The sequence below is a fragment of the Hakea prostrata genome, chromosome 5 (genome assembly GCF_041222555.1).
Source record: "Hakea prostrata isolate BN-2017 chromosome 5, UWA_Hpros_2, whole genome shotgun sequence".
Taxonomy (NCBI): Eukaryota; Viridiplantae; Streptophyta; class Magnoliopsida; order Proteales; family Proteaceae; genus Hakea; species Hakea prostrata.
This window is the reverse complement of record NC_142604.1, coordinates 32,235,492-32,249,187: the sequence shown is the minus strand read 5'-3', so window position 1 is coordinate 32,249,187 and position 13,696 is coordinate 32,235,492.

Below are 13,696 nucleotides of genomic sequence, written 5' to 3'. Positions count from 1 at the left end.
AAGAGACGATGACGAAGTTCATAGAAGAAGTTGCAGACGAGAAGACGAAATTTGAAAATGAAAGGTGAAGGATGATAAATAGGCAAAGGAGCAATTGCATGTACGGCCAGGATGTGTCTAAATCGACGATTGTGATCAGGAGACTTTTCGAAAAATTATAAACAGGATCAAATCAAACTTGACATCTGAAAAAAGCTATCGTTTCGAACTTGGAAGTAATAATGATCGCAGCTGGGATGGACGCGTGTCGGCTCCCGCGTAAAATGTGAGAAATTTGGGTGGCCCGAGAAAAACAACAATGCAGAGTAATTAATACGACTTGACATCCAAGGGAATGACTGACCGTTCAGATTCTCCACTTAGACAATCCACGTTCAGCTGAAACTGAACCAAGCCCTTGGTTTTCCTGAACGCATGGTCTAGGGGGCTCATGATACGGGAAAATTATTACCAAACTGGGTTTATCCTCGGTTCAATCCTTGACTCCAGTCAAGAATGGTCCAACCATGGTCGAGTCTGAACAACTGGTTTAATCACTAGCATGATGAGGAAGGAACCTTGCAGTTTTAAAGACAGGCACGATCCCACGAAGCTCGGGATAGATAACCAATCTATAGACAGTTGCTATCAAGAGTGGACGATCGTGCAAGATATGGCAACTGCCAGTTATAGAACGAAGGATCGTGTGATCAAAGAAAACCACCCACGACTCCGTTAAAGGAGTTTAGCCGCAAGATCGGACGGTCACCAAGAAGGATCATGAACGCATCTATCGATCGAGAATTAGAGGTAAAACCTATATAAACGAGTAGCTTGCGCCCAGACGAGGTAACTAAATTGTTTCCCAACAATCATATTCAAAGGTGCTTTGTGATCAGTTCCTTAACTGAATTAGACTTTGGAGGTGGCCTCCCGACCCCAAGGTCAGGCCACGTCTAATGTTGTTTTGCAGGTCATTTGTCAATGATCTAAGGGCTGAGCAGATTTGGGACGCATCACTCTGTCATTTTATTATTTTTTTCCACAAATTCTTGGTACCCTTTATATTTTTCTTTTTATTTAAATGCATAAAATCAAATCAAGAAAGAATTTTTCTTTTCTTAGAAAAGAGAGTAAAAGATACTTCAAGCACTTACAGCATCACCAAAGGTTGCACGCCATCCCGTGCATGGAGGACATATCGTATTAAAATCTATTATTCTCACTTTCTTATAACTTATCAATTTCTTGTGTGCGGTGACATGCACAGATAACCAATTTTAACCATCATTAATACTACATCAATCAAAATCATTAGTTAAACCTTAAACTCAATTTTAGCCTGTGGAAAGTAGGATTCGTGTAGCTGTATGGAACCAAGAGATAGATGAATCCTAATAGTTTTAACTCTCTGAATAGTTTTATTGTCTATCAGTAATGACTTGAATGTATGTGTGTTTGATCATTCCATAGTCAAACACCATACCTTATACAATAGTTTTAAATACCTTAAAACTGTTGGAATATAATGTCACCAGGCAATCGTATAAGATAAAGTGAAATAGAACATAATGCAAGTATAAGTACTTATCTGTCATTGATGATCTCCTTGATAAAACATGGTTATGCATATCCATCTAGTGATATACGAAAACTAATGGAGTTGAAACGTGTTGGTAGTGGTCGACACTTTCTTTAAGGTATTTAAACTCCCCAAATGGTGCACATGGGTCTTGACTACATTTTCACCCCCAAGATCAGACAACACCTCCATCGCAGATAGTGCACTCCGTAATTGATGGACTAAGGGATCCATAAAGCTACATTCACCAATCCGTTTTCTATGACACAACTTAAAGAAAATTAATGCTTCTCAAAAACACGTTTTTGCGCGATAATAAACAAAACATCTCCCACCTTTATATAGAAGAGTAAGAGACACCACCAAAGGTTGTCTCCCAAAGATCAAACATCTTCCCTTAAGGCATGTTTGTTAGCAAAGACACATATTGGCCATTTAGGTGTCTTTTAGGAAAAGACCCAACCTTTAGGAAAATAAATTGTTTAAATTTTCAAATAAAATTAAGAAAATTACAACAAATACCCTTTAAAAGCAAATAGCCAAAACTATATTAGAATGGATAAAAGTTTAAAGCTGATGTGAGCTCAGTTGAACTAATAAAAATGAAAGAAAGCATATTGCCTAAATGTATAAAAACAATACATATTTCTCCCTCACCAAAAGACCAACCTGTTGAGGAACACCAAGAGGAATATGTCTTAGTCAACAATCCAAGTCTAGAGTCTGTAAGCGTCCTCTGCTTTCACCAAAGAAATACTAAAGCATGCCAAAAGCCCAAAAATCATGTGTAGACACACAACAACAACAACCAAAAAAAAAAAAGAGAGAGAGAGAGGAGAAGAAGTAGAAGAAAGAAAAAGAAACAGGTGCAAATCCAAATAATAGAGTCTGCATTTTGTGGACCATTTAGCCTGATGAAACATTAATGGTTCTTTCTTCATTTGTACTATGTTTTTTTTATCTTTCGTGTTTAAATTGTGTCATTAGAGAGTATTTTGTACTGTGTAGTTTTGAACACATCCTTCACAATGAATAGCTAATATACTTATCCACAGAAGCCTCTGAATCCTAGAAATGATGATCCAAACTTCTCTAGAGACACCCTAAGATACGATTTTTAGTACCATGACTTAATAGGCTTGTTCTAGTATATATGTATTTTTCCCCTCACACTGAAAAGTCCAACCAAATCTACTTCTTCGGCATCTAGTTGTTGTGAAACTATATACTAGATATCCTTTCTCTTAAATCTGCTATTGAAAGGATTGTTAACCAAACTAGACCTCTCAGAACTAATCTTTTGTTTTTGTTCTTGTTTCTATTTTCGATAAGATCTCAAATCTACTCTTTTGTTGACTCTGCAAAAAGAAAGGAATGGTCTGATTACCATTGCTTGAGACCTGAGTTATTGTCTGTTTTTATTATTGCTTTCGTAGTCTGTGGCTCTGGTTTTTAGTAGGGTTTTTCATTTTCTTCAATGCAGATGGTATGACTATCTTTGTTATTTTCCATCAACACCTTGTATACAAGTTTAATCCAACTTGACCTCTCTGGTCTTGAACAAATTTGTAGGATTCTACAATTACTAGTGGCTTCCTTTCATTCCTTTGGTGGTTAGTGTGAAATCCAGCCATAACCTTGACCCGGAATCCCTATTGTTTGTAGGTCCGAAGACCCGAAGTGAAGGGAGAAGACAACTATGGGCCCTTTCAATAGAAGACTTGGTGTTCGACTCCGAACCCATGGAGATTGATGATGGTGCTCCATACTTGGAAGCTTTGGTAGTGTTTGATAAGAAACTACACCTTGAAGGAGAGATTAGTTGATGGACCTAATGCACCCTTGGACTTGAATTGAAGGTAATTCTCTGACCTAGACTAGTCAATTGAGAAGTAGGAAGAAGCCCACTTGATTTTGAGTTGATCTAGGCCTCCAAATCCCTGACTTGGCTTGCTGTCCTAGCCTGGTCGACTGGCAAGTCAACTAGCTGATTGTAGGATCCGAGAATATTTGATTTTTAGGTCTTTTAAGGTTCTATTTAAGTAGACTTAGTGGTTATTAGCCTCCTTTGTTGCTAGAACTCTCTGAGAACGTGTGAAGCCTCTCTCAAAGCCTCTCCTTGGTGGTTGTTAAGAACTCTTTGAAGATCTATAGTTTCTCTTCTCTAGTTCATCTTCAAGGTTAGTAATCTCTTGTTTTCTCTTTGATTTACTCTTTTTTTATCTTGTTCTTACTACTGTGATTATGAAGAAGTTATTGCAACCTTGCAAACACCTCTTCTACAGTCTCCTTTGAGTTAGAATGAATCTCCATTCATTCCATGAGTGCTATGATCATCATACTTGATTCTAGCCATGTTTCTTATGGTTTCTTCATGAAAGCATGATCTTTCTTCTAATCTGATTTCTCTAGCATATTAGATCTAAGTTTATGATAGTATTCATCTCTGATCCATTGCTTATGATCCTTGTGATATGATCCTTCATTCTCCTTTGCATCCATGGTTGTTTTTCATTGAAAACCATGCTTTGATCAAAATTAGAAAGTCATGTTTTCAAAGTAGAAAGTCTTGGTTTTGATCCTTGCTTGGTGTTTAATTCTTGCTAGATAGTCTTAGTTTACTGTTCCTAAGATTCCTTTCAAATTTCGGAGTATTTCGAATCCCGGAAGTATGGTTTCGGATAAAAAGTTCAGTTTTAACTTTGGTTACTGTTCACCTGGTCGACTGGATCAGTCAACCAGCTAGTCAGCCAGCTGTCGACAGCATTGATGCTTTCGTCCGATTTGATCTGTTTGACCTCCAATCTTCTAGGTTTTTCTCCTAATGTTGTATCTATCCTTGTCTAGGGTTGATTTGCTAACTTTGGACTTGATTTCTTTGACTTCCAGAATATCTTTGAATCTATTTAAGGTAAGGACAGTTGTTACCATAATTACATAGATTGCGTGAATCTTGGTTTCTATTTTGGGAATTTCTTCGATTCACTACCATTATTGTATTTTCTTAGTATTGTATTACTACTGTAAGTACTTCAAGTATAGTAGTACCATATTCATGTATTCTTTTGTTATTATGAATACTTAATTTTGTCATTTACATATGCAATTGATCATGTTATTATGTATCTTTTTGTACGATGGGATATCGATTGTGTATGTTATGACTAATTTAGGATTGTGATTGATTAGGTATGATTTGGGATTAGGGGATGTCCTTTTGACATTTCTATCCTTGAACATCAGTGGAATAGTATGGGATATTTCCAATGGTGCCGTTTGATGTTTTCCCGGATTATTGGTTGCCATACCTATGGCTTGTCTAGCGGTGTTTGGCTAGGATGTCCCTGTTATATCAGACCGATTCGGAAGGGTATTGAGACCGAGTAACCCATCGTAGCAATGGGAATTTGTGGGTACTTAAGATCGGTAACCAACCCGTGAGAGGACATGAATCACATTGTGGATACTCGTGAGAGGCCATTCATTGGTAGGGTTGCAAATAGTAGACTTGGGCTCATGGGCGCTCGAGACCGGTGAGTTATATCCACGAGAGGACATGACAGCTTCCCGTCTATTATTTGTGGATGACCAATAGGGTTAATGAGTCCGTAGTCCGAGTTGGTTGTAGCCATAGGATACGCTGACTCTAGTGTGAAGGATACCAGAAAGGATCGCCCTGGGCGAGGAATGTACGTATATGGATCTAAGTTGATATAACCAAGTAGTTGACTTGCATTGGGCTAGGCTTTACCTTGACATGCGCCAATACTCAGACCAATGGTGATATGAGAGAGCGGTGACCTAAACCACAGCCATGGATTGTCCGAGATGGATGCAGGACCCATTACCAACCGATGCTGAGTGCCTTGAGACCTTCCCAAAGAAGTATGGTGCTATGACTTAAAGCATGTCTACCTATAGAGACCAACATACATAGAGTTAGACGAATACATGCATTGTCAATTTCATACCATATTTGCATCATGCTATGTTTTGTTTATCATGCTATTTATGTTATTGTGGAATAACTTGCCTTGCTGAGTTCTTTTGAACTCACTCCTTTTTGTGCAAATATCTTTGTTAGATTATCCTGTAGGTACTGAAGAATATGAAAGCCAATAATACGAGACGCAAATCGATGAAGCACACTTCACTCAAGGTGCTAGCAGTTACATAGATTACATTGAAGATCCCTCAAGTGATTATGTTGCGTACCAAGATTAGCCCTCCTCTGGAGTGGAAGCGGCCAAGCTTAGTTTATTTTGTTCATGTTTATAAAGACATTCTTTATAAGACGGAAGAGACATTAGTTTAGTTTGATTACTTCTTTTCTTTCCTTTCTTTTGGAAATCGGTTGTAATCTTCCTTTTGTTCGAGTTACATTTCTGTTGTAGTTGTGGAGTGATTTTCCACACACTCTACATTTTGATTATTTATATATTGGTATCATTTCTTTCCGCACTCTGATTATATTGTCTCTCTTCCTCTTATCTTGATCACATTGTTTATATTATATTACATTGATTACATCGTATTCATGATTATGTTATTGTGTTTGTGGGAGGTTGCTTTTCTCGATACTTGTTCTTCAGTGCTGTGAATCACACACTCGGGTATGCCAGGTAGGGTACTGACTGGGTGGATGTGACAGTTAGTCCAACTTATTTTTCTCTTCCCAAAGTGAAACTTTGTGGGGTATCTCACTTTGTTTGAAGCATCTCTCCCCCAAAGTATCAGTGTTCTTTCATTTTTCATTCTAACCAGTGAGTCGTAGGCTATGCAAACTGCTTCCAATTGCCATTCTTCAATTGATCATGGGTTAGTATTTGAATCTAATTAGCTTAATGAGTTTTTTCTTCTTCATCTCTTTGTATTATAGTTTAATATTTCAGTTTTAGTTAAATTGTAGTACAAATATGGGTTTAGATTTTGCTTTCAAAGAACAACAAGAGACATTGTTATTTGACTTCAATAGATGGGTTCTTCAATGAAGAAGGCAGTGTCCACTGATGGACTCATTCAGGGCTAACGAACTGGCGTGAAAGGGCCAAGAGGAGTATAACTACCAATAGAACCGATTCAACTACCTCTTCTGTGCATTTCAGTACTTCTCATGAGGACACTTCAGTATACAAAGTTGAATAGATTGAAAGTGTAGAATTTGATCTTACATAATGGTTTTTAAATTTTGTATATTTGTACACAAGTTGACTTGATTAATATCTATTTGGTATTATTTTTCTTAAATTTTTCTCTTTGAATACTTTTAGTTTTCTTGAATTTTCTTTCTATTCATGTATTTGTACTGTCTTTCAGGAATAAATGTAAATACAGGTGAAATTTAAAAATATATATATTAACCTAATTGGTGGCAGTAAAAATAAAACTGCCACTAATTGGGGGTAAATTACAAGCTACTAAATATGCAGAATTAGTGGCATTTTTTGTAGTATCCGCCACTAAATATGCATAATTAGTGGCGGTTTATGTAAGATTTGCCACTAAATACCAAAAATTTGTGGCAGTTTTGAGGAATGCCGCCACTAAATATCAAAATATTAGTTGCGGTTTATTGAATACCGCCACTAAATATCACAATATTAGTGGCGGTTTTAGGATTAGCGCCACAAAATAAGCTAAATTAGGTCCCCTACATAGATGATCAGTGGCGGTGTTTTACCGCCGGTGATTATTCCTCCTATTAGTAGAGGTTTATTTTTGCCAATGTATATTAATATATTTAGTGGCGGTTTATTTAAACTGCCACTATTTGCACATTACACGCGCGGCACCAAAAACTGCCACTATTAAATGGCTACGGTGCTTTTCGTGGCAGATTTGTGGTGGTTTAAAAAACCGCCACCAATCAAATGGTGGCGGTTTTGGGCCCTTTTAGTGGCAGAAAAAACCGCCACTAAAAGTGATTTTTTTTTTTTTGTAGTGATGCCCTAAGTCCCAGATGGACCCCCTAACTCAAACTAGGATGGTGGTGGCATGTCTCCTTGTTCATCCTTTGTATCCTCGTCCATGGTGTCAACATCTCTCTCCTCCTCTACTCTGTCCTCTCCTACCTCCTCCTTTGGACTAGCCGGCATCTATGGTGAGTGAGCTTTGCCCAGCAGGTGCATTTCTGTGATCAGTCAATAGTACCACCATGGCCAACAGGGACAACCTCCTCCCTGGTGAAGTCGATCCCGAAGTACTCAAAGATCTAGGTCAGCAGTCATCCATAGCCAAGGTTTACACCCCGTGGATGCGGCATTCTGGATGACGAATGATAAGTCCATCTAATATCCTGAATAGACGGTGAAGGTCATCAGGGGCTGTAGTTGGGAAATCTCACTCTGTTGCCCCATCTTGGGCAGCATATTTCGATGATTATCTATGAGATGACCCTATAAGACAGGAGCAAATCAGTCACAGAGGTGACATTGCTGCAAGTGTCATCGCCGATGGTAGAGAAGACAAGTTCCCTTTCCTTCCAGATGATGATGTCATTAGAATTAGCTCCTAGTGAGAACAACCTCCTCTCTGTGTGGACGTATGGGATGTTAAGAATGTGAGCTAGAGTCCTAGTGGAGAAGCGGATTTCTTCACCTTGCTCTCTATGTTAAGCTAGTATCCTCATCTCCCACTAGCTACTCATGTAAGGTCAGATTGTTGTAGAATAATCTGACGAGTTTTGGATAAGCAGTGTCGTTCAGGGCTAACATACTACTCCACTCTACAGTCGTGTTTATACTAGGTTTCAGCTCGAACAAGCGTGCAGTCGCTTGAGCCGGTCGATTGAATCAATCGACCGCCATAAGCGACCGGTCAGTGTTCAATTTGACAGATTTGCTTGTTGCTAGATCTATGTGTGTGTTTTGGAATTTGTGCTACACTAAACCCTTGTTTGCTTATGTTTGCATGAATTGTGGCATGTTACAAGTGAAGATTGTTATCTTTTGATCTAATAGTGTGATTTTTGCTTAAAATATAAATTTTTAGGATGGTGTAGCTAAGAAACCAAAATGTGATGGAAGGTCAAAATGGAAATGGGAACCTGTAAATGGCCAGCCTGGTGATGAAAATGTTTATAACAATGTAAATGCTGAAAACCAAGGAAATGGGGAACCTCAGTTGGTGGAAACCCTAACCCACCAAATACTCCTGCTATAGTTACGGTGCAAGATGTCATGAATATTCTGGGGAATGTGATGCATCAACAATATTAGGCGCAATTCATTAGTATGATGCAAGGGTTTATGGCAATGCATCAAGCAAGGCAAGCTGCTCCTAACCTTCACGGTGTTGGTATTGCGGCAGTGGGCACTAACGCCGATGGATTTGCTCTTGAACCACATGCAAAGTTGAAAGAGCACTTTCTGAAAAGCTTAGAAGACTCTGTGTGCCGAGCAAAAGCTACAGCATGGAGGATGCTTGGTGGAATGCCACTCAGCTGGTCTTGGAAGCTTTGCATCCGAACATCACCTGGAATTTGTTCAAGGAAGCTTTTTGCAAGAATTATTTTCAGAAGTCTGTGAAAGATGCCAAAGAATTTGAGTTTATGGCTCGTACTCAAGTTTCTAGTTCAGTCCTAGAATATCAGCAGAAGTTTGAAGAACTATTTTTCTTTGCCCTTGAATTGATTAAGATTGACCTGGAAAAGGCAAAGAAGTTCTTCAAAGGACTAAGATCGTTGATCAAGACCTACCTTGCTATTCAGCTAGTGGAAAGTTATACCCAAGTAGTTCAAAATGCCAAGAAAGTTGAAGAATGTGAAAGAGAGAACTACCAGATGCAGAGATTAGTGGCAAACAGGAATAATTTGGTGTACCATAATAGAGGATTCTCTAGGCCTACTCCATACCTTGCACCTACATATCAGCCTAGAGGTTCTAGTTTAGGATTTAGCTATGGACTGATGCATCTAGCTGTGGGAAGTCAGGCTACTGGACTTGTGTATGCTAACCCTTGTCCAACAGTGAGTAATTAGACTTGCAGTCCCGACCCCAGCAGCATCAGTGGGCATAAGAGATGTTACATATTTCATCTGCTGGAAGACATGCCACAATTCCTGTAACTGTACTCAAAGACCTAATCACCAACAATCAGCTATAGTGAAACCAACATAGAACCCCAACAGGGAAGGTCTATAGCATCACTGGAACTGAGCCCGAGCCTGATCATGATGTGGCCACATGTAATATTCCAATATAATCTATCTCCGCTTTTGTACTATTTGACACTGGTGCATCTCATTCATTCATTGCATCATCAATTTGTGAGTTGTATCCTATTATTCCTAATAAATTGGAAAGGGGACTTGTTATTAGTACTCCTACCAGATCTGTTGTGAGATTAGATGAGGTGATAGAATCCTGTTCAGTGACCATTTCTGGTAGAAATTTGGAAGCTCGACTAGTGAAGTTGGATATGAAGGACTTCGATGTGATACTCGAAATGGATTGACTAATGGAACATTAAGCCATTATCATATGTTCTAAAAGGAAAGTTATATTTCATCCTAAAGATGCCCCCTACATTTGAATATCAAGGTAATCAAGGAAAGCTAAGCAAGAAGATAATTGCTGTGACTGTGAGAGTCAGAGAGTTGACAAGAGATGTTGGACTACTTGCCTCTTCTGTGGATGCTCCAGAAGGTAAGAAACAATTGGCAGATATTGAAGTAGTCAAAGATTTTGCTGATGTTTTTCTGGAAGATTTATCAGGCTCACCCTCAAAAAGGGAATTAGAGTTCACCAGTGATCTAATTCCAGGAGCAGCTTCAGTTTCAAAAGATACGTATCGAATGGCTCCAACTAAGTTGAAGGTGTGAAATTCTGCAAAACCCTAATCTGGAAATCCTTGGTGAAGATCCCATTTTTGGAAACCTTGTCTAACTTTGGAAGATGTGACTTGAATGATGTTGGACCTGAAAGGTGGACCATTAGTATAGTGATGATACCCTTGGAAGGTCCTATAGAGTCAGGTAAGACCCCTTTCTTAAGTTGGAAGAGGATCCAAGTGGGACTTTTGGCCTCTGGAGACCAAAGGACCAATTTGACCAAAAGGCACTGCCTTGGTTGATTGCCTTGGTCACCCCAAGCGACCAAAGTTGGTCCAGGGCAGAATGGTCACTTTTTGGAAAATTAGGTTTTCGGAGCCCTATATTTACAAACTTTGATCTAATTCATACCACTTCGCCTCTAAGCTGTTGGAGAATGTGAGAAGAACCCTAGAGCTCTCTCTTCAAAGCCAAGGAAGATCCCCAAGCATCTGTAGGAGTTTCTTCATCGAATCCTCTTCTACAAGGTTAGCAATCGATCTCATTCTCTCTAGATCTATTCTCTCTTCTGTTTCAACCCATTATTGTGATTGTGAGGAAGGTCTTATGCTACTTTAATGACCTAATCTTTGATCCTCATAGTCTTAGAGTGAATTGTCATTCACTCTATTCTTTTTGTGGACAACACGGTGTGATTTCGGTATTAAACCTAGTATAATCTTCATGACAACTCTACTTTTGTTGTTTGACCTCTAACATATGCAAGATCTATTCTTATATGAATTTTTGACCATGATCTATGGTTTTCTTATCTCTAGAATGAATCCCCATTCATTCTAGTCTATCCGTGAAATATACGGATCCATTTCAGATTAAGTCTATTATGTGATCCAATAGGTTTCTACTCCAATGACCATGTTAGATGCTTAGATCATGCTAGATAGTATACTATTTTAGAATTTCCTATTTATTTCGGAGTGATTGGAACTCAATCAAAGAGTTTTCGATCAAAACTTAGGTTTTCTATCCTTACACAGTTTGCTTGGTCGACTGCCTTGGTCACCCCAAGCGACCAAGCCAAGCATCCAAAGGGTGTCCTGACAACAACTTTTCTCTATTTTAACTCTGCTTCGTCTCTAATCATTAGGGTTTGTTCCTTATGTTCTATACTTGTTTGTTTAGGGTTATTTTGGTGACTTTGGACCTACCCTCTTTGATCTCTCTTTTTTTTGGAGTTAGCGAATCGGATATATGGTGAGTACGTTCACTCACATTTGACATAATTATATTCATTGTTTTGATGGAACTTGTATCAATGATTTAACTATTGTTTAGGACTTAATCATTACTATTACAAATCTATAATTATAGTGTGTTATCCATGATGTGATTTACATATTTATTATGAATGTGAATGATGGGATTGTGAATGGACGTTTATATGATAATTGTGGAATCATGTTGAGATGTGGTTGCCTAGGTTGTGGTTGTGGAATGGGGAATGCCCTTTTGATATTTCTATCATTGGACACTAGTGGAGGTGGTATGACGCTTTCCGGTGGTGCCTCTTGGCGCTTTCCATAATTACTGGTTGACATACCTAGGTTTTGTTCAGAAGTATTTGGCTAGGAAACCCTATCATATTTGACCCTACTAGAAGGAGTACTGAGGCCGAGTGACCCATAGAAGCAATGGGGATTTTTGGGCACTCAAGACCGGTTATCAACCCGTGAGAGGACACAAATCACATTGTGGGGGCCATTCATTGGTAGGGTCGCACATAATAAACTTGGGCTCGTGGGCGCCCAAGACTGTGAGAAGCATGTGGGGACATGAGAGCTTCCCGTTTATTATATGTGGATGATAAACATACATTTATCATTATTTATTTGATTTAATTTTCCATACTTAGTTAATTAAAAGAGAGCTAATTGATTATTTTTGTGTATTTTTCAGGAATAAAGTGATTTTGGTTATTAGATATAATGTGGAGTAAAGTTGGCAAATATATTATATATTGGTGGATTTTAAATCATGGCATTCAATCTTGCTGCCCAAGAAATCATGAAAAGTGAGATCTTAGCCAAATTGGAAACAAGTGGAGGTCTAAGGAACAAAATTGCTAATAAATTTGAAAATCGGGTAAACAGACCTACCTTCAGTATTTTGGGCATATCTCTCTTGTATGAGCTCGAATTGCGGTGATTCAAGATGCTATGGAACGATATAAAAAATATCTACAACTTTCTAGTTTTGAGTTTTTCCAAAGTCTGAACGAATAAAGGTCGAATTGATGGGTAAAGAGAGGGAATTCATTGTGTGCGGGAAACATAAAAGAGAAGCCAGCCACAGAGAAGAGAAGGGACGGCGAACACGGATCTTGGCTCTCATCTCTCTCATTGCTCAAGAATAAGACCACATCTCTATCGCTCTTTATGTTTCATCTTTATTTGTCTTATGAAATTTGTGATAATGAGTAGCTAGTTCCTTTTCTTTAGGATGTAGATGAACCATGCTTATTTCATTAATTTGATTGTTCTTTTTTTTTTTTTTTTTGATATAATTTCTTTTTATTTCATTAATTTGATTGTTCTATATCTTATAGTTGATTGTGTTTGAGTTTGGCCAAAGATGTTCTATAGCTCAGCAAATTAAGCATGCCAAGCTTTGGCGAAGGACGATAGTCTTGCGAAGATAGGGCATACCTATGAAGACCATCCTTAATTTGCTTTGAAGTGTAGAGTTATATCGTTAGTGAAAAGCATTGGGGATTCGAAATCCCAAAGATCTTCCCATATTCATAGTTAAAGTTTTTGCATTAATTAATAGATTTAATTTAAATTTAGTTTGTTGAATTCAATCTTAGTAATTTAGCCTTTTAGTTCCCCATAGTTTGACCCCGTACTTTCTACTAGCTAGATTAGTATAGGATTCTATTTTTGATTGGTTAGTGGCACGATCAGTGGATGACCAATAGGGTTAAGAGTCTACGTAGCCAAAAAGGAGATGGTGACTCCTTGGGGGAAACGTACCGGAAAGGATCACGAGAAGCAAGGAATGGACGTATCCAATCCTAAAGTAGCTCAGTAGATGACGTACATTTGGCTAGGTATAACCCTGACACACGCCAATACTCATATCAATGGTAGAGTGAGAGAGTGGTGACTTAAACCCTAGCCATGGAAAGTCCAAGAAGGACGCCCTGACCCAAATGCTGCAGAGAACCCAAGAGACATAGATTGTTGAGGGAATAGTGACTAAGACTGCCCATAGGAGTATGGTGTTCTATCTTAATGTGTGTCCACCAATAGAGACCAGCATATATAGAGTTAGAAGCATACTTGCATATTGTTTCATATCATTTG